The following is an 18982-nucleotide window of genomic DNA, read 5'->3' on the forward strand; positions in this document are numbered from 1 at the left end:
ATGGTTGATTTGGGTCGGCTGCAAGAAGAAGACTCTGTGATTTCTGAGGTTTTGACTTGGTGGAGGCGTAAGGCCCATCCTGGGCCTGAGGAACGACGACGCATGTCTACTTCAGCCGTGGCATTGCTCCGTCAGTGGGATCGCCTGTTAGAGGAGGAGGGGGTACTCTATCGTAGGGTTAGGACTCCAAGCGGGGGAGAGGAGGTTTTCCAGTTACTGTTGCCTGCTGTGTTACAGTCTGATGTCCTCATGCAGTTACATCAACAACATGGGCATCAGGGCATCGAGCGTACTACTGAATTAGTCAGACAGCGATGTTACTGGCCTGGCTTGTCGTCGGACGTGGAGCGGTGGTGCCAAGAGTGTGAGAGATGTCAGGTAGCTAAGGATTCACATCCTTTGGCTCAAAGCTTCATGGGTCATTTGTTGGCCTCTAGGCCTAACGAAATCTTGGCCATAGACTTTACGGTGCTGGAACCTTCTAGGTCAGGAAATGAGAATGTGTTGGTACTGACCGATGTGTTTAGCAAATACACTCTTGCGGTGCCGACTAGGGATCAGAGAGCGGAAACAGTAGCCCAGACCTTAGTAACTGAGTGGTTCTATAAGTTTGGGGTTCCCAGTCGTCTCCACTCTGACCAGGGGCGAAATTTTGAATCTCTCCTGCTCCACCAGCTTTGTAGTCTGTATGATGTGGGTAAGTCTCGCACCACACCCTATCACCCAGCTGGGAATGGTCAGTGCGAACGCTTTAATCGAACTTTGCACAATCTTTTGCGCGCACTGCCAGTTTCCAGAAAGAGGGACTGGGTGTCTTGTCTTCCCCAGCTTCTCTTTTCCTATAATACCACCCCTCATCAAGTCACTGGGGAGTCTCCGCATTTTTTAATGTTCGGTCAAGAACCTCGTTTACCCCTTGACTTCATGTTGGGTAGGGTGCAGGAACCAGTGGCAGGGAGGGTGCATGAATGGGTCATCAAACACCAAACCAGGCTGCAAGTGGCATTTGAAGGAGCACGGGAACGCTTACAGGTAGTAGCTGCGAAGCGTAAGGAAAGGCACGATCAGCAGGTAAAGAATGCACCTCTGGTCGAGGGCCAGTTGGCGTATCTCCGGGACTATGGGGTAAGGGGTCGCCATAAGATTGTCTACCAGGTAGTGAGAGCGCCTCGAGAGGGAGGTGCAGTTTACGCTATAGCGCCCGTGGGAAATCGGAACGCAGTAAAAACCGTCCACCGCTCACAGCTTAAGAGTCGGATCCAGAGGGAGCCCTTGGGTCCTGCTCCCCTTAGTAACTCGAGTGATCCCTTGGTTCCTGTGTCATTGCAGGAAGAGGAGGAAGAAGTGGATCTGGTGAGGGTGTGTCCTGAGTGTTTCTCAGGGGGTCCTGGTTGTGTAAGGCTAGCTTCACCTGAGCGGGCTATTCCACCTCTGGCAGCAAGGTCTTCGGACCCGGTCCCCATGGGAAGGGTGATTATCCCTGACGAGAGCAGTGGTGTCGAAGTTGGTTCGGTGGCCGAATCCGTTGGGTCGGGAGATGGGCCTGGGAGGGGCGAGGTTGGACTGCGAAGGACTGGAAGAGTGACTGCTGGTCGACACTCAAATCTCCATCATCTTCCTAGACCCTTGTTGGGTGTAGCGCCGTCAGTGTCCCGTTCAGTAACCGTGGTGTTCAGACCTTGGATCTGAATACGGTGGTTATTGGTTAGTTCATCGTCGGGGCGACGATGCAAAGGGGAAGGGTAGATTGTAGTGAAGTGCCGCTGTTTGGGTTGCGTCTTCTCCGAGTAAGTTGACTCCGCCCTAGAGGCCCGCAGGTAATCAGCGTCTCATTTCCATGAGTATATTAGGGTGGCTGTTTTGCCACTGGACGTGACGTCAATGCGTGACCGTCTCTCTAGCGCGTCATTATTCTGCTGTCGGTCTAGTGTTCTGGCTGGAGGTGAGTGTGACGGCCGTTTATGAGCGTTGCTCAAATCTACCAGACTTTAAACGGTTAACAGTGTTACTCTCGTCAGGTGCTGGGCTGTGTGTCGATTAGCACACGTTGTGCTGAGTGTTTGTAGCCATTGGCAATATGCGCTGTTTGCCTGATACCAACGCACGTTATATATTGCACTAAGCGTCACTGCTGTATTGCTGCTTGGCTTCTTGGTAAGTTTCTTTCTAGCTTTTGTAGCCGTATTTATTTAAGTAATGTATAGTGATGGGGTTTATGCGTGCATTCCAGCTCGCCTTTGTGAACTTTGTTCATCTGCTGTTGCCGGATGAATGACGTGATCTCCGCATGTTTGGTGAATTAATCTGCCTGTATAAGGGCACCTGAAGACTGTTGCCCTGATTGGGACTCCGCTGCTGTTTTGTTCCTACTATTTTAACTTTTGTTTCCATTGTCCTGTTTCCTCAACATGCACATTTGAGTGCAGTTGCTCCAATGTGAGGATGTTTTAGTATTGGTGATGTTTGTTTTTGTTTAATTGGTTGAGTTATGTTGCTTTATTATTGTGTGATTTTATTTAATTCATTATTTTCTTGTATTTTGCTTGCTTTTGATTTTCTTTTTGTTATATTGTTTTTGTTTTGTATAATGTGTCTTGTAAATTGAGTACTCAAATGTAAGCAAATTATTTTCTTTTTCTTGTAATTTGCATTTCTTGTGTTACAGGCCGTGTGAGTCCGGAGCAGGAAGGCTAGTTGCTTTATTTGGTGGTGGGTCCTGATGGTGCACAGTGTGTGGTCTACAACCCGTAGTGATTGATCTTGGTTGACGTGAGTGTGTGTGTGTGTGTGTGTGTGTGTGTGTGCAGTATAGTGCACGTGTGGGTGCCTCTTGGCCATCGCTGACGCTGGTGAAGTCTGGCACTAGCTCGTCCTGCTCCTGGTAATCACGAGTCCTGACAATCCTTCCTCGTTATTGTGCGGTGGTTATGATTGAGCCTGATCGCCTTGCACTTTAGTATTTTATCTTTGTCTAATAAAGAATATTTTTGCACATTGTTATATCCACGTCTCAGAGTCTCTGTATAAGGGAAAACTCGAACCTGTGTGTCCTTGTTGGGATACTTCCCTGGCTTAGTGACCAGGGTGGCGTAGTCGACTCCTCTTTTTCTCTCTTTCTTCTTGCTTTGTCTCTGTCTTTTCCAAATTCTTTCTGTCATCAAACCTACTGCCCATGCCACATATGTAATGTAACTACATTAAATAAAATATTTAATTATACATGATTTATTGCTATTAATTAATCAGCTCTGGATAAAAAATGTCCAAGTGTAACTTTCTGGTCCCATAGGCTTTTTCCTATTTAGTTTGTGCTGACCTACTGTAGCTCGCCAAGCATGAGTACGTGAGAATTACACTTTATAGGTGCCTTTACACAGCTAAATTAAGGCTGCTCTATTACTGCTTAAGGTCTTAGGTCTCCTACACACCAGGATAATTATCGCGCACTTATCGCCAACGATTTTCGACATGTCTTTTGTGTACAAAATAAAGTGATTTTAGCCGGGAATCAGCCGAGTGAATGTGCAAATTGCAAAATCCTATTCGATCTGCAATTCCTCTCCAAAACAACTCCCTATTATCAACTTTTTTGTTTGTCACGTTTGTCATAATGCCCTTTGTGTTCAGACACCAATGAGACCAGCAGCTCTATATTCATCTTGCCTCGATGCATCTTCTTGTCATCTTACTTCCTCTTTGGTCTTAGCAAGACCGTTTTGTGCTTGAGCGCCACCAAGTAGTGTTTTACTGTAACTTCAGCAGCTCCAGGCATGTGAACAAAAGCGCCAATCTCATTGGTCGACCAGTTTTTTTTAACGCAGCACGCCAAAACCAAAAAAAATGAGCCTAAGGTGTTTTTTAATTTTATTTATTTATTTTATTTATTTTATTTATTTATTCATTGTGCTTTTACACCTCATTAAACGTCTGCAATAATCGCTTGTGATATTCGTCCTGGTGTGTACAAGCCTTTAGGCTTGGCATACACTTTGTGATTTTAACAAGATTTTGAGCTGAATTTTGACTTTTTTTTTTTTTCAGGCTGAATTTCTGATTTTTTGTGCATCTTATGATGTGCAGTTTACAGGGGGTAACTTCGACCCGCAATCGAATGGACGGATTAATTTCTAACATTCAGTCTGAAATTAGGGTCACCCCTCATGATGGCATTGCACTGTTGAAGCAGAGCTATGAACCGAATGCCCTAACCTGCGACTGAAAACAGAAATGAAATGGAAGTGATAGAGGCTACACAGTTTTGGGTTTAGGGGGTCTAACATGTTTATTTTGCTCGTATAGTTCAGTATATAGTGCAGCTCGACGATTGGACTGAATAGTGTGAGCACATAAATTCTGAGCTTTTGCTTGACGTTGCATGCAGTTTACTCATACAGTGAGAGATGGTATTCAACAAAAACAAAAATTCAACTAAAATCGCACAGTGTATGCCCAGCCTTATGAGATTGGAACAACACGAGGGTGAGTAATTAACATTTTTTGTTTTTTTTTGTAGGAACTAACCCTTTAAAACTTTGTCTATGGATCCAACAAGATGTCACATGATTCCCTTGCATAAAGCCAAAAATTGTGATAGGCTATAGTTGGCAGTACTTTTACTCATGAAGAAAGACATTGCGATATATATTGTATTAAATGACCTTTTTGTATTTCAAATACAAAATACGGTCTCAAGTTTTTTCTTACAAATTATTTTTTTTTTTTCCCCCAGCAAAATACAAATGACAAAACCAATTAAATACATATTTTAAATGCATTTCATTAAAATTCTGCCCATCTCTGATTCAACTAACTAACAGTCTACTTATCTTTAAACAGCCGAGTTAAGGCTGCTCTGTCCCGGTTCAGAATTCTCTGAAAAGATGTAATGCTGCATAAAAGCCAGACTAAGCCTGCTCTGTCAGTCTGCATAAAGACACCTAAACGACTCTTCTGAAGCACTTCTCTGCCAGCTTTGCATTGTAAATTTGGCATATTTTGTTAGTTCACTTTAGACATTCTACTAACTATTAAAGGTGCTCTAAGCGATGTCGGGAGTCGTAACTTCTTGTTGACGTTCAAATTGTTGTCAAACAAAACGGAGGCTAGCTAGACCCTCCCTCCTCCTCATCCGTGCACTAACCCCCCAAACCCCACCCCCAAATCTTTCTTGTCGGTTATTGGCTGGAACAGTTTATGTTTTGTGGTGCGGGTGAGCCCAGTTTGTTTTTCTTGTTGTTTGTGGAGCCTGTGGTGTCTAGAGAGACCCCATTTTTTTTACAGTGTGTTCAGGGGACAAGCAGCTAGTGGATAGTGAGGAGATGTTTGCTGGATGTGACAAAAAATGTTTTGGCCTAAAAATGTGTGACATCACTTAGAGCACCTTTAAGGCACCTTTACACATCTGAGTTAAGGCTGCTCTGTACCTGCTCACAATTCTATGTTAATTGTGTATGTATAGCCACAATGTATAGCCAGACTAAATTATGCCTGTTTAGACCCACCTCAACCCCAGTATGAAATTATACAGTTATATTTGAATCTATGTAAATGCATATATGACACCTCTGAGCAGTATTAAAGAGTCAAACACCTAAATGCCACTTCAGAAGTGCTTCTTTGCCACCTTTTTATCAGTGTAGATTTGGCTTAAGTTACTTGTATACTGCAAAGGTAGCACAGAAAAGCTTCAGAAGTGGCATTTGGATGTCTTTATGCAGACTGTGAGAGCAGGTTTGATTTAGTCTGGCTTTTATGCAGCATTTAAAACTGTATACTTTGATAGTAGGGACTGAGGTAGGTCTCAGAAGGCATAATTTCGTCTGGCTTTGATACAGCATTGCATCTTTACACAACATTTTGAGTGGGCATAGAGCAGCCTTAGCTGTATAAAGATGTCTGAAGTTGACATGTAAAGTTACAGTTCGCAGAATGTCTAAAGTGGACTATCAAAGTGTTACCTAAGCGTGTGTATGTGGATCCGTACTCCATTCGTTCCAGCCAGGCCAAAAGCTCCAGCAGAGAAGGCTGCTGGTGAGAGAAAGATTACCATTTTATAAAGGGCAATAAAACATGACTTGTGAGTGTCACTTTAAGTGCTTTGGTGCTCTGTTGGGAGGACTTGTGTCTGGATTATAAGCAGGAGAGGATGTCAATCTCTCCCACTTTGTGACAGTTTTATCAGAAAATGCGTTTACTGGCAAACAACGTCCAACATCAATATGCTCATAGACTATTTAAACTCAGTCATGGATGACATTATCACAGGTCAGAAAAATGCTGTAAAAAAGCTCACGTCAGAGAATCCACAAATGCAGAATAAGACGAGCTGTTTATGTGCATTTGGGAAAGCATCTGGACGGCCTGGAGACTAAAAACCTGGAGGAGTTAAGAGAGGCGTTTAGGAAATCGCTTTGAGGGGACAATTTAAAACCTTGGCACGTGAGATAGAGACTTTAAAGCTTTTGGTAGTTGTATTGGGTAGATGATATGCAACAAAGAGATTTCAAAGAGAAATTCAATAATATAGCAAAAAAATTAAATAACATAAAAAAATGAAGCATTATTTTGCTTTTAATATTATTTAAATATTAATTTTTTTAAGCACTGTCAATCTCATTATTGTAATATGAAACAAATCTCATTCTCAATATATATGTACAGGTGCTTCTCAACAAATTAGAATGTCGAGGAAAAGTTAATTTATTCCAGGAATTCAACTCAAATTGTGAAACTCATTTATTAAATAAATTAAATGCACACAGACTGAAGTAGTCTAAGTCTTTGGCTATTCTAATTGTGATGATTTTGGCTCACATCTCAACAAATTCAAATACTTCATAAAACCAAAAAAAAAAACATTTAGTGAATTGTTGGCCTTCTGGAAAGTATCTTCATTTACTGTACATCTACTCAATACTTGGTAGGGGCTCCTTGTGCTTTAATTACTGCCTCAATTCGGCGTGGCATGGAGGTGATCAGTTTGTGACACTGCTGAGGTGGTATGGAAGCCCAGGTTTCTTTGACAGTGGCCTTCAGCTCATCTGCATTGTTTGGTCTCTTGTTTCTCATCTTCCTCTTGACAATAGTCCATAGGTTCTCTCTGGGGTTCAGGTCTGGTTAGTTTGCTGGCCAGTCAAGCACACCAACACCATGGTCATTTAACCAACTTTTGGTGCTTTTGGCAGTGTGGGCAGGTGCCAAATCCTACTGGAAAATGAAATACAATGGACCATCACCAGCAGATGACATTGCACCCCAAATCATCACAGACTGTGGAAACATGACACTGGACTTCAAGCAACTATGGCTATGAGCTTCTCCACCCTTCCTCCAGACTCTAGGATCTTGGTTTCCAAATGAAATACAAAACTTGCTCTCATCTGAAAAGAGGACTTTGGACCACTGGGCAACAGTCATGTTCTTCTTCTCCTTAGCCCAGGTAAGATGCCTCTTGTTTGTTGTAAAGGAGTGGCTTAACAAGAGGAATATGACAACTGTAGCCAAATTCCTTGACACTTTTGTGTGTTGTGGCTCTTGATGCCTTGACTCCAGCCTCAGTGCATTCCTTGTGAAGTTCTCTAAAATTCTTCAATCGATTTCCGTTCCACTCAACTCTCTGTTAACATGCTTTTATACAGCACTCTGTGAACAGCCAGCTTATTGACAATCAATTTTTGTGACTTACACAAAAGGATGTCAATGATTGTCAGAGACCATTTTGATAGATAGATAGATAGATAGATAGATAGATAGATAGATAGATAGATAGATAGATAGATAGATAGATAGATAGATAGGTAGATGTTTTGAGTTGATTTACTGATTGGCACGTCACCATATTCTAATTTGTTGAGATCGTGAATTGGTGGGTTTTTGTTATGTATATATATGAATATGAAGTGAAGTGACATACAGCCAACTACGGTGATCCATACTCGGAATTCATGCTCTGCATTTAACCCATCCAAAGCGCACACACACAGCAGTGAACACACACACCGTGAACACACGACTGGAGCAGTGGGCAGCCATTTTTGCTAAATATTCAAACATATATATGCAATTGTGACAGACAGATTAGATCAAAAGCACAAACTTCAGGTGTGACGTACCTTCACTGTTGCTACAAAAAGGTGAATCACAATCAGCCAGGAGGTTATAAAATGAGAGAAGGAAAGCATCTGGCAGTGAGGAGGAGCGTGGGAATGTAGATCAAAACAAAAGGACTGGGATACCATCACCGCGTCATTCTTCCTCATCCATCTCTCCTGGAGAGATCACAAGCATCTTATTCAGTCAAGTTCACACAGCTGTAAAGACACAGCTTCTGCTAACTCTGTACCAACTCCTGGCATGAATCAAGACACTCTCTATGAGGATGAATTGAAAGGGGAAGAATGATGGCAGATTATCATTTCGCTGCACCATACCTTCCAAATTTATGATGACAAGTGCAATCTGACGAAAATTTCGTATCTAACCTCAAGAGAGAGAGAAAAAAAAAAGAAAACACCACAAAATCCTTAGGTCTACTTTTCCTTCTGATCAGAAAATTCTAATCAGGAAAGCACACCAATATCTCAGAAAGAAGATTTTAATGTCTCACAGGTTCATAGATATGATATTTTCAATTTATCAAAAGGTGTTAAAATTACAATGCATGACTTATATATATATATACAGGTCCTTCTCAAAAAAATAGCATATTGTGATAAAGTTCATTATTTTCCATAATGTAATGATAAAAATCAAACTTTCATATATTTTAGATTCATTGCACACCAACTGAAATATTTCAGGTCTTTTATTGTTTTAATACTGATGATTTTGGCATACAGCTCCTATCTCAAAAAATTAGCATATCATGAAAAGGTTCTCTAAACGAGCTATAAATCCTAATCATCTGAATCAACTAATTAACTCTAAACACCTGCAAAAGACTCCTGAGGCTTTTAAAAACTCCCAGCCTGGTTCATTACTCAAAACCGCAATCATGGATTAAGACTGCCGACATGACTGCTGACCAGAAGGTCATCATTGACACCCTCAAGCGAGAGGGTAAAACACAGAAATAAATTTCTGAACGAATAGGCTGTTCCCAGAGTGCTGTATCGAGGCACCTCAGTGGGAAGTCTGTGGGAAGGAAAAAGTGTTGCAAAAAACGCTGCACAACAAGAAGAGGTGACCGGACCCTGAGGGAGATTGTGGAGAAGGACCGATTCCAGACCTTGGGGGACCTGCGGAAGCAGTGGACTGAGTCTGGAGTAGAAACATCCAGAGCCACCGTGCACAGGCGTGTGCAGGAAATGGGCTACAGGGAAGCAGCACTGGACTGTTGCTCAGTGGACCAAAGTACTTTTTTCCGGATGAAAGCAAATTTTGCATGTCATTCGGAAATCAAGGTGCCAGAGTCTGGAGGAAGACTGGGGAGAAGGAAATGCCAAAATGCCTGAAGTCCAGTGTCAAGTACCCACAGTCAGTGATGGTCTGGGGTGCCATGTCAGCTGCTGGTGTTGGTCCACTGTGTTTTATCAAGGGCAGGGTCAATGCGGCTAGTTATCAGGAGATTTTGGAGCACTTCATGCTTCCATCTGCTGAAAAGCTTTATGGAGATGAAGATTATACAACTTTGCAGATTATTTAGATTCACATACAGCTACATTACACACTGTATGAAAGGCACAATGAGGTGTTTTAATAATGATGATCTAATTAAATGGAATAATAATTATTATTATCTGTAAAATTTATTTTTGAAAATGATTAGAAATTCAGAATTCAGATTCAGAAATTCACAACTGATACAAATGGGATAATTAAGTGAAACTGAGAATTCTTTCATAATCTCTGTTTCAAAAACTCATGAGCTATGAAAGATCATAATCTGTGCAATTAAATCTTCCTTAAGGACAGGACATACTGTACATAATCAAATTAAAAAGCGCAAAAGACAAAATATTTGAATTTGTCCTGGTTATTTTTGATTATGTCCATATGGATCATATTCTGTAGGGATGGCTGAAAGCACTTTGTATGAACTGGTATGTTGGCCATACACATGGACAGCTTTCAAAGGAACAAGGAAATGTTATACTTTTATATTCCACGTGTCTATGGATGCATATGTTTGGATATGAAGAAGTCCCATGTGTCAGTGGGAGGAAATAGACAAACGCTGCATATGGTGTTCTTCAGGGAATGTAAGATGATTTAACATGTTAAAGCTTAATATTGTTCAAACCTGGACTTTTATTTTCTCATGGAATGACACTGCATGTAAAGTTTGAGTCATCTATAGTCATCAAAATAATGGAGTTCTCAGTAATATGAGTATTAGGTAAAAGCCCAAGAAAAGCAAAGTCATTCCACCAGGGTAAACCAGAGTTTCCCAATGAAACAAACACTTTTAAAGTCATTTCTGAAGTACTTCAGTCATTACAAAAGCATAGCCTCAAAAACATTGGTGGTCAGTGTTACCTGGAATCCTGTATTGTCATTAAACACACAGACTCATGATTTGATATCCATGCTGACATATTTCCACAGGAAGCTGAATCGTACGAATTACATCACTTTTTATATTTTCTGTATATACACCTAACCACAAAAGGACTAGTAAAGGCTTGATGTTTTGTTTCCTCACATGAGTCATCTGCAACGGAAGATCGACTCACTACTCAGCCTAAATGTTGGAATAGACCAGAGTATACGTCACTACTAACTGTAGACCTTACTTTCCAATAGGAACATTTTAGCAATCAATTTAACTTCAGTTGGATCGGTGGTCATTGTGAACACACAGGCATTCAGATCCCCACACTGTTCCTCTCTCTGCCCTTGATTTCCTATCTCTCTGCTAGTGTATATCAATAAAATAAAAACTCCCATAGAAAATACAAAAATACTTATTATTCCAAAGCATTGCTCATAACTTTCCCCAGAAATCACTTAGGAGAAATTTAAATAGACACAAATGAGATAGCTGTTGACATACAGTCAGAGTATAGAGCTATGAAATAAATTCGGAGAGTTTAGCTCAGATCATTTGATATTTTTAATATTGAGATCTCTTGATCTCTAATATTGAAATCTTTTCATCCCTTGATTGTAGACTTTTGGCCAAATCTGAGCATAATTTGAAACACTTTTCTTTCATTTCCTGAAAGAGATAGATGTGGGATTCCTCACGTCTTATCGTAGAGAGACTCATAAAAGTCACATTAAATGCAACATTACATTATTACATTATAGAATACATTATTTGAAATTATTTGAAACTCTGAGATTTAACAGAATTAAAAATACAAAAAAGTCCTTGAAGTTTCTCTAAAAATTCAACTTTGGTCAAATGAAAATTTTGCATATTTATTGGGATTTTAGTTTTTAGAAGTGTATTTATGTATTGATTTTCTCCCCCCATCAATCTTTCCTGGGACTAGACTGTAGATGGAAATTAGCCACCCTGGTTAATTCTGCAGTTTTACATTTCTTTTTTGCATTTATTATTAATATTTATTGTCCCGGATTAAATAATGAGAAAATACCCCTTTTTTCAATTCCACAGAAGAAAGAAAGTCATACAGGTTTGGAGAAACATGAACAAATTGAGTGAACTTTGTCTTTACTCACAAGAGCCCATTTACTTTCAATTTAGCCCAACTTAAAAGAAAATAATTCCTTATTTGTGCAAAATAAGACAATAAGCTTGGGTTTCCATACTTTGACCAAGAGGATGTTTTTATTTTCTATCAACAGAAGATGGAAAACCGCAGGAAGTATCACTCATAAACAGCCAAGTTATGAGAGAATGATAAATTAGTACTTAATGAAATTCGAGAGTGAAGAAAAGCTTGAGAAAAGGAGAAAAGACTCCATGTTCACCATGCGGCCAAATATTGTTTCACATCACACGTATCTGCCTGCCAAAATGAGGCGAGGGGAATTTCTGCAAGCACTCAACATATCAGTCCTCACACTCACACACTGGTTCAATTAAAAATGAAAGAACAACACAAAAGGGCCTCGGAATACATTCTTCACTTTATAACCATTAAAGGAGAGAGTGGAGGCAGAGCCAGCAATTCCAGACTCATACAGAAGCTATATTTCTATGTTTACCCCTGTCATGAATCCATCAGCCCCTGATCATTTCCAACCAGTGGGCCAGTGATTCAGCCGATCAATGAATCAGTTCAGCCGGTAGTGCAGTCATATGTCTCACCTCAGAGTGCGTCTGGACTGTCGGAAGTGAGAATGAGCTGACGGCTCAGCTTTGGTTTCTCACAGAAAGTGAATCGAGTCGGCTGTCACCACCAAAACTACTGTGTGGTTTGGAGATATGGAAAGCTGACATCACATTTTGGTTGTAGAATCAGTTGACATGTACAATACTTGAAAAGTCAGTGGAATTAAACCATGAAAATAAAGTGTTATTAAAGAGTTTTGGGAGTCTGCTACAATATGCATGCAAGGTCAAAAATGCTTTTGTCTTCTCAAAATTTGCATTTTAGTTAAGTCAGGTCAGGTCAAGTCAAGTCAAGTCTGCTTCATTGTCAATTCTTCCACATGTACAGCACATACACACAGAGAACTGAAATTCCATTACTCCCAGACCCTTGGTTCATACAGATAACACTAACAGTAACAGTAACAGTAGAGCATAAAAATACAGATAGATACAGATAAAATATAAAATACAAATATACAAATAAGGGCATGTAAAAAAAAAGAAAAAGAAAAATAATACAGTTAAAAAGGCAGCACAAGGCACGCGGCAGATAGAGTTCAAACCAGTGAAGTAAACAAACATTGCAGATTGCAGAGGTAGTTGAATGGGGTAGTGAACAGACCGATGCTGCACAAAGTGACTGGTGCAGGTCATAGTTTGTTAGTGGGAGTGGGGAGTGGAAGAACCTGAGGATGGCTCACCCCAGCTCACCTCGCTCCTGTAGTTTGTCTCATCTCTGTTGCTAATGAGACCCACCACAGTTGTGTCATCTGCAAACTTAATGAAGAGTTTGTGATGGTGTGCAGTCGTGTTTCAGCAGAGTGAAGAGGAGGGGGCTCAGCAATGGGCAGTTCTGAGATTCACACTTTAGTTTGGTGATTAACTACAACTTAACTACAACTTTTGCCTCAAACTCCTAATTTGCTGCTTATTAATAGAATTCTTATTAAAGAATGAGGCATTTATATGTGTGTTTTAAGTAAAAAGCCAACATGCTAGTAATACGCATGTTTAAAAGCAACCAGTCAACAGTTTTCCAATTTGGGCTTGAGATGTTATAAAAGAACAGTCTTCTGGGTCCTAAAACACATGACGCAAGTAACATCACAAGCAATCTTTGTAATGACGATGTATGCAGCAGAATTATAAGTGTCACACCCATATGCGTGCTGTTGAGCAGATCCACCACCCTTTTCTGATCACCGTCTTGTCTACACGTCCACACCCTCTCCCTCCTATTACCCCTCCAATTGGTCTGAGACTATGCCTTAGAAATCACTTTTGAGAGGGCTAGAACTGCTAGGGAATTTCCCCATCTAGATTAACTTCATCCTATTTCCCACATATTGTTGCGTGTATGAAGGAAGATTACACTCCCATAGCCGGCTAAGAAGCAGCTGTTTCTGATCCCTGAATATCCAGACTGCACAACTGTAACTCATATCATTGTACTTACTGACGTCAATGTCCCTAATATGTTCCTTTCTACTATAGCTTGGCTCTTCATTCAAATGTAGTGTTGCATGGGCACTGAACTTATACCCGATGATATATTGGGAAGTCGTGGCCTAATGGTTAGAGAGTCGGACTCCCAATCGAAAGGTTGTGAGTTCAAGTCCCGGGCTGGCAGGAATTGTGGGTGTGGGTGGGGGGAGTGCATGTACAGTTCTCTCTCCACCTTCAATACCACGACTTAGGTGCCCTTGAGCAAGGCATCGAACCCCCAACTGCTCCCTGGGTGCCGCAGCATAAATGGCTGCCCACTGCTCCGGGTGTGTGCTCACAGTGTGTGTGTGTGTGTGTGTGTTCACTGCTCTGTGTGTGTGCACTTCGGATGGGTTCAATGCAGAGCACAAATTCTGAGTATAGGTCACCATACTTGGCTGAATTTCACTTCATAACTTTATTTTTACTTTCCATTACTTTGTTTATAATGAGAGACTAGCTACAGTTGGTCTCGGTGATCTGACTAGAGAACATGTGTCATATATGTGGAGACATACATGCACACGCACAAAGGAACAAAAAATATTCTGGCTTACCTGACGATGATGCTATATACATAAATGTAAATAAACATAAATATACCTAACCTATTGAAAGAATTAATCTAAATATACACATACTTTACATAAATACTTCACATTTTCATAAACTGTGGTTTACACATGTAAAAACAAGCTACAGAAAAATAAACATTTCAGTGCATGAGGATGAAACAGACAAGGTATGACTGTGTACAGTCACATACAGATATGGATATTTTGTCAATGATAGGCCAGAAAAGGAACAAACTAATGCAAGACACTGGTTAAGTGCTACATGCATATATAACAGCACAAGAAAATACAACACATTAATGATTTTTTTTTATAAATATAATAATAATTCCTTTCATTTATGTACTCCTTTTCTAGGCACTCAAAGTGCTTTACTTTGAAAAGTAGCCGGGTTCCACACAGACCCACACAGACAACAGGGTGAGCACCTCCTGCTGGCCTCACTAGCACCTCTTTCAGCAGCAACCTAGTTTTCCCATGAGGTCTCCCATCCAGGTACAGACCAGGCTCAGCCCTGCTTAGCTTCAGTGGTAAACTGAAGCCATGCACACGCTATTTATTACAATTTGACCTCTCATTCAATGCGCCAATACACAGGTCCCACGAGGCATTTAATCCAGAACTGAATATGCTTCATTTAACAGACAACATTTCCTGCTAATAAATATAAAACCATAATTATTTCAACAGCAGACTTATTTTTTCCCCCCTTTGGCGCAGTAAGTCATCTGGCGCATCAACTAAAATATTACAGAGAATCAACTACAAACCTACCAAAGACAATCCGTGCAGCAGATATACAAAGAGTTATTAATAAATATGTTTTTGGCTAGGTGGGGGGAAAGCTGGTGGTGAAGAAAGCTAGATTCGCATTAGACAAAGCTCTGCATATCAAATCACACTGGGCTGTTGAGAATACAAATGTCTTTTCAGGTCAGGTGGGTTGTGGAGTGCTTGACGAATGACTGCATAGTGAACATACATTAATAAAATCGTGTTTGCATATAAACCAACCAGAACACCCAAGAGGCTTAAATATACTGTTGCAATAAAGCACAGTGGGAGATTCTGCCATGGCTGAATATAAAGAGCTTGATGCACGTAATACATGCACTGTGCAAGTTACATTCCCGCTGAAGTTAGCTATTATGCAATGCTTTACAAAGCAATTGGATATTATATTATATTATCAGTGATGGCTCACAGATGCTTGTAGCATACACTATCAATCTGATGCATCTAATGTAATAACATTTTGGAGATGTTGGCTTGTTAGCTGTACCATGTATAGCTCTTATCTTGAAAAAAGACACCTCCAAACACCTCTTCCCACAGTAAATATTACATACCAGAATGCTTATTGTTTTCCATGTTTACTTCCAAGTTTCAGCTAAAGTCTATGACAGATCTATGCTCAAACGGCAGAGCTGTGGATCTCTCCAAGGCCACGGCCTTCAACCGGAATGAAAGGGTCAAGGGTGATTAGGGTGCAGAATGATTTTTTTCTCTACAAATACATCAACTAAAGCTAAAGATAATGTGAAACAGCATTCACAACCTATTTTACTTCCTTAATGTAGCTTGTTTCTAAGTGAAACATGTGTAACCTTGTTTCTGCCACTGAATAAAAAAATAAATAAAAAAACGCAAAAGTAATTACAACTTTTTTTATCTCACAATTTTGAATTTTTTTCTTTCAATTGCGAGTATCCATTTTGCAATTCAGATTTATTTTTTCTTGCATGTTACAGTCAGAATTGTGAGATATAAACTGTGACTTGTGAGATGTAAACTAGAGGTTCTGAGGGAAAAAAAAGTCACAATTGTGAGATACAAAAGTTGCAATTACCATTTTTATTATAATTTTTTTTTTTTCAATCCAGTGTTCGAAACGGCCTGCCATAAAAACAAGACATTAAGTTAGAAACAAAAATTATACATGTATGGTAGGTGCTTGGAGGTGTTGAAATACATAAGGGATTGATGATATCAGAAGAATTATTATATTCTTATAAAGGAATGGAAAACAAAACGTTTTTTATTTGTTTATTTATTTTTTGGAATAACATGCACAAGAAATATATACTCAGAAAATAAACATTTTCATATTTATGCTTTGTTGCCTAACTCATAATCTCTGGAATTTCTGTTGCATTTGAGAAACGTCAAAAGGCAAACAAAGCGGAAACTAAACCTCGCTATGTTTCAGCTGTGCAGCGCAGACCGTTTATCAGCTCGGACCGTGACACAAACAAACTTGTCTGAGCTCAGAACTGCTTTACTCTGGAGCCAAAGTTGATTTCGTGCACTGTTACTGCACAGATGCGACAGTGCAGCGAGATCCAGTGAGAAGCGTTTGAAATCGCTGCACAATGATAAGGTTACTGCAAGAGCTAGTGAGAATCATTCAAACTCTGCACCGAAGCGGTAACACTAACTGTCAACATGGTGTTGTGGTAGAAATAGTCAATGCATTGTATCATTCATTTCAGGGTTTGTACAACCTTTTGAGAGAGAAATGCAAGCACTTTTCAATGACATTCAAACATTTCACACAACTATTACTAGCACTTCAAAGCTCTAAGATGATCCAGTTTGAATGTTATTTTTAATGGGTTGAACAAAATATATTTTGTGTTAAACACACTTATGTAAAATTTTAATAATACATCAAATTATACACAAAATTATACATACACAATTATAACCAGTAGACAGCAGCACAGGAGCACTTATTGGCTTATTAGTCATTCATTTCTACTTTTTCTCTGTATTTTGATATTATAAAATCACTATTATAAAATAGCAAATCATAGAAATTGGATTTTGGCAGAATTTTAAAGTTTTTTGTGTATGAAGTAAGAAAATTAATTAATAAATTAATAATATATATATATATATTTTTTTTTATTCTCTCTGGTCATGCTAGTAGCATATAAATTACTCACTTGACCTTTAATGATGGCATTTGATTTACTCTAGATTAATTAATGAAGTCAAAAGTTAGGGCCATGTGCATCCAAGTACAGTACATGCTGATATACTAAGTATAGGCCACATGGGAGAATGCAGCATAATAACCATGATGAATGCAATGGTTAGGCAGATTGCGCAAGATAGTTTTGGCTCTCATTTCCCATCTTTGCACTTCTCCAACAGCAGGGATGCTAGGGCAATCAACGTTAGCCTATCTGACCTCATGACTTGGAGATTTTCCCTGTAGTCTCCAATGAAACTCACACAGGGAGGCAGAGTCGATTCTGGTTTCAGATAGCACACGGCCCAGACAGCCTGACCTATAGCCTCTCTCCAACCCCAAATCCTGGAAGGGATAGACAGCAAGAGAAACATATTGTGTGATAGAAAGTTTTGAATCCTGGAGAAGCTCACATCTGGAGAAAGATTTGCTCATTCAGTCCATCTCTTTCTCTAGGGTTGAAAAAGCATTTTCCCTGCTCCTTCCTCTCCCTGTTCTCCATTCACAATTTAATGGGACGTTGTCTCCCTGCCGTGACGGTGAGGAATCGCGTAACCCATGTGTCACCAGACTCTCCTCCCTCTCTCTGTTATGTGTCCCCTGATGAGAAGACAGAGGTGGAGGAAGCCCATCCATCACCAACTGGCGGCCCAAATCATCCAGACTGTCCCGCCGTGAGACATTTAGCCGTGGTCCAGTTACAGTTAAGAAACGTTGCAAAACGTTACATAAGATTTACAAAATGTAACTAAGCTTAGGACTATGCGGGATTTTTGACTTGTCATGTTTGGAGAATTGGTTATTAATACAAATTACTTTGTATATTCAACAAGTCAGCAAGTTCTTGGTGTTTATGGCCATGTGATACAGAGTATTTCCCCATGTCACTGCAAGTCTGTTGCTGTCCAATAGTAGTAACAGATCTCCTGTATCAGGTATGAGGCAGAGACTGCAATGTCTCATTTTAACAACCCTAATAAAAAGCTAGTGTCCACATAAACATTCAGTGCCAGAAGAATAAAAATTTGTCTTGCTTTTTCTGCTTTCCATTCTCTATGTGAATAACTAGCTGAAATTCAAACCCGGAACCATTTCAGAAAACAAACAAACAAACAAAAAAAAATAAAAAAAAATAAAGGAACCACCAGTCATTACAACAACTGATATTTTTGGCCACCTCAGACCACAAAAACATAACGTCAAATTTCACAAGCGTCGTGTGAGAATTCAGTGAGGTCATTATTTAATGGTGTTATACAATGTAACTTCCAGATTTCCTCTTCTCTGCGGTCTCAGCACAAGCCATGATTATTACGATGTGTTTAATTCTCTTTTCCAGATTACAGGTTTCAGTCTAAAAACATGTAAAGGGGAAACAGTATTAACGACAATCATATTTAGAATAATCAGTCTACAATCAACCAGTCATTTTAATCAATTAGAATAATCCAGTCTAGAGAGTTTTCCAGCAGTTAGATGTTAAAGGGTCTGACATTTAGAAATAAAGATTAGAATATTTTCTCATCTTCAAACCAACACATGCAATAAACATGTGATAGATAGATAGATAGATAGATAGATAGATAGATAGATAGATAGATAGATAGATAGATAGATAGATAGATAGATAGATAGATAGATAGATAGATAGATAGATAGATAGATAGATAGATATTCTCTGGATGGTATCATCAGTATGAGGATTTCAAGGATCCTTTG

The sequence above is a fragment of the Carassius carassius genome, chromosome 42 (genome assembly GCF_963082965.1).
Source record: "Carassius carassius chromosome 42, fCarCar2.1, whole genome shotgun sequence".
NCBI classification, from domain to species: domain Eukaryota; kingdom Metazoa; phylum Chordata; class Actinopteri; order Cypriniformes; family Cyprinidae; genus Carassius; species Carassius carassius.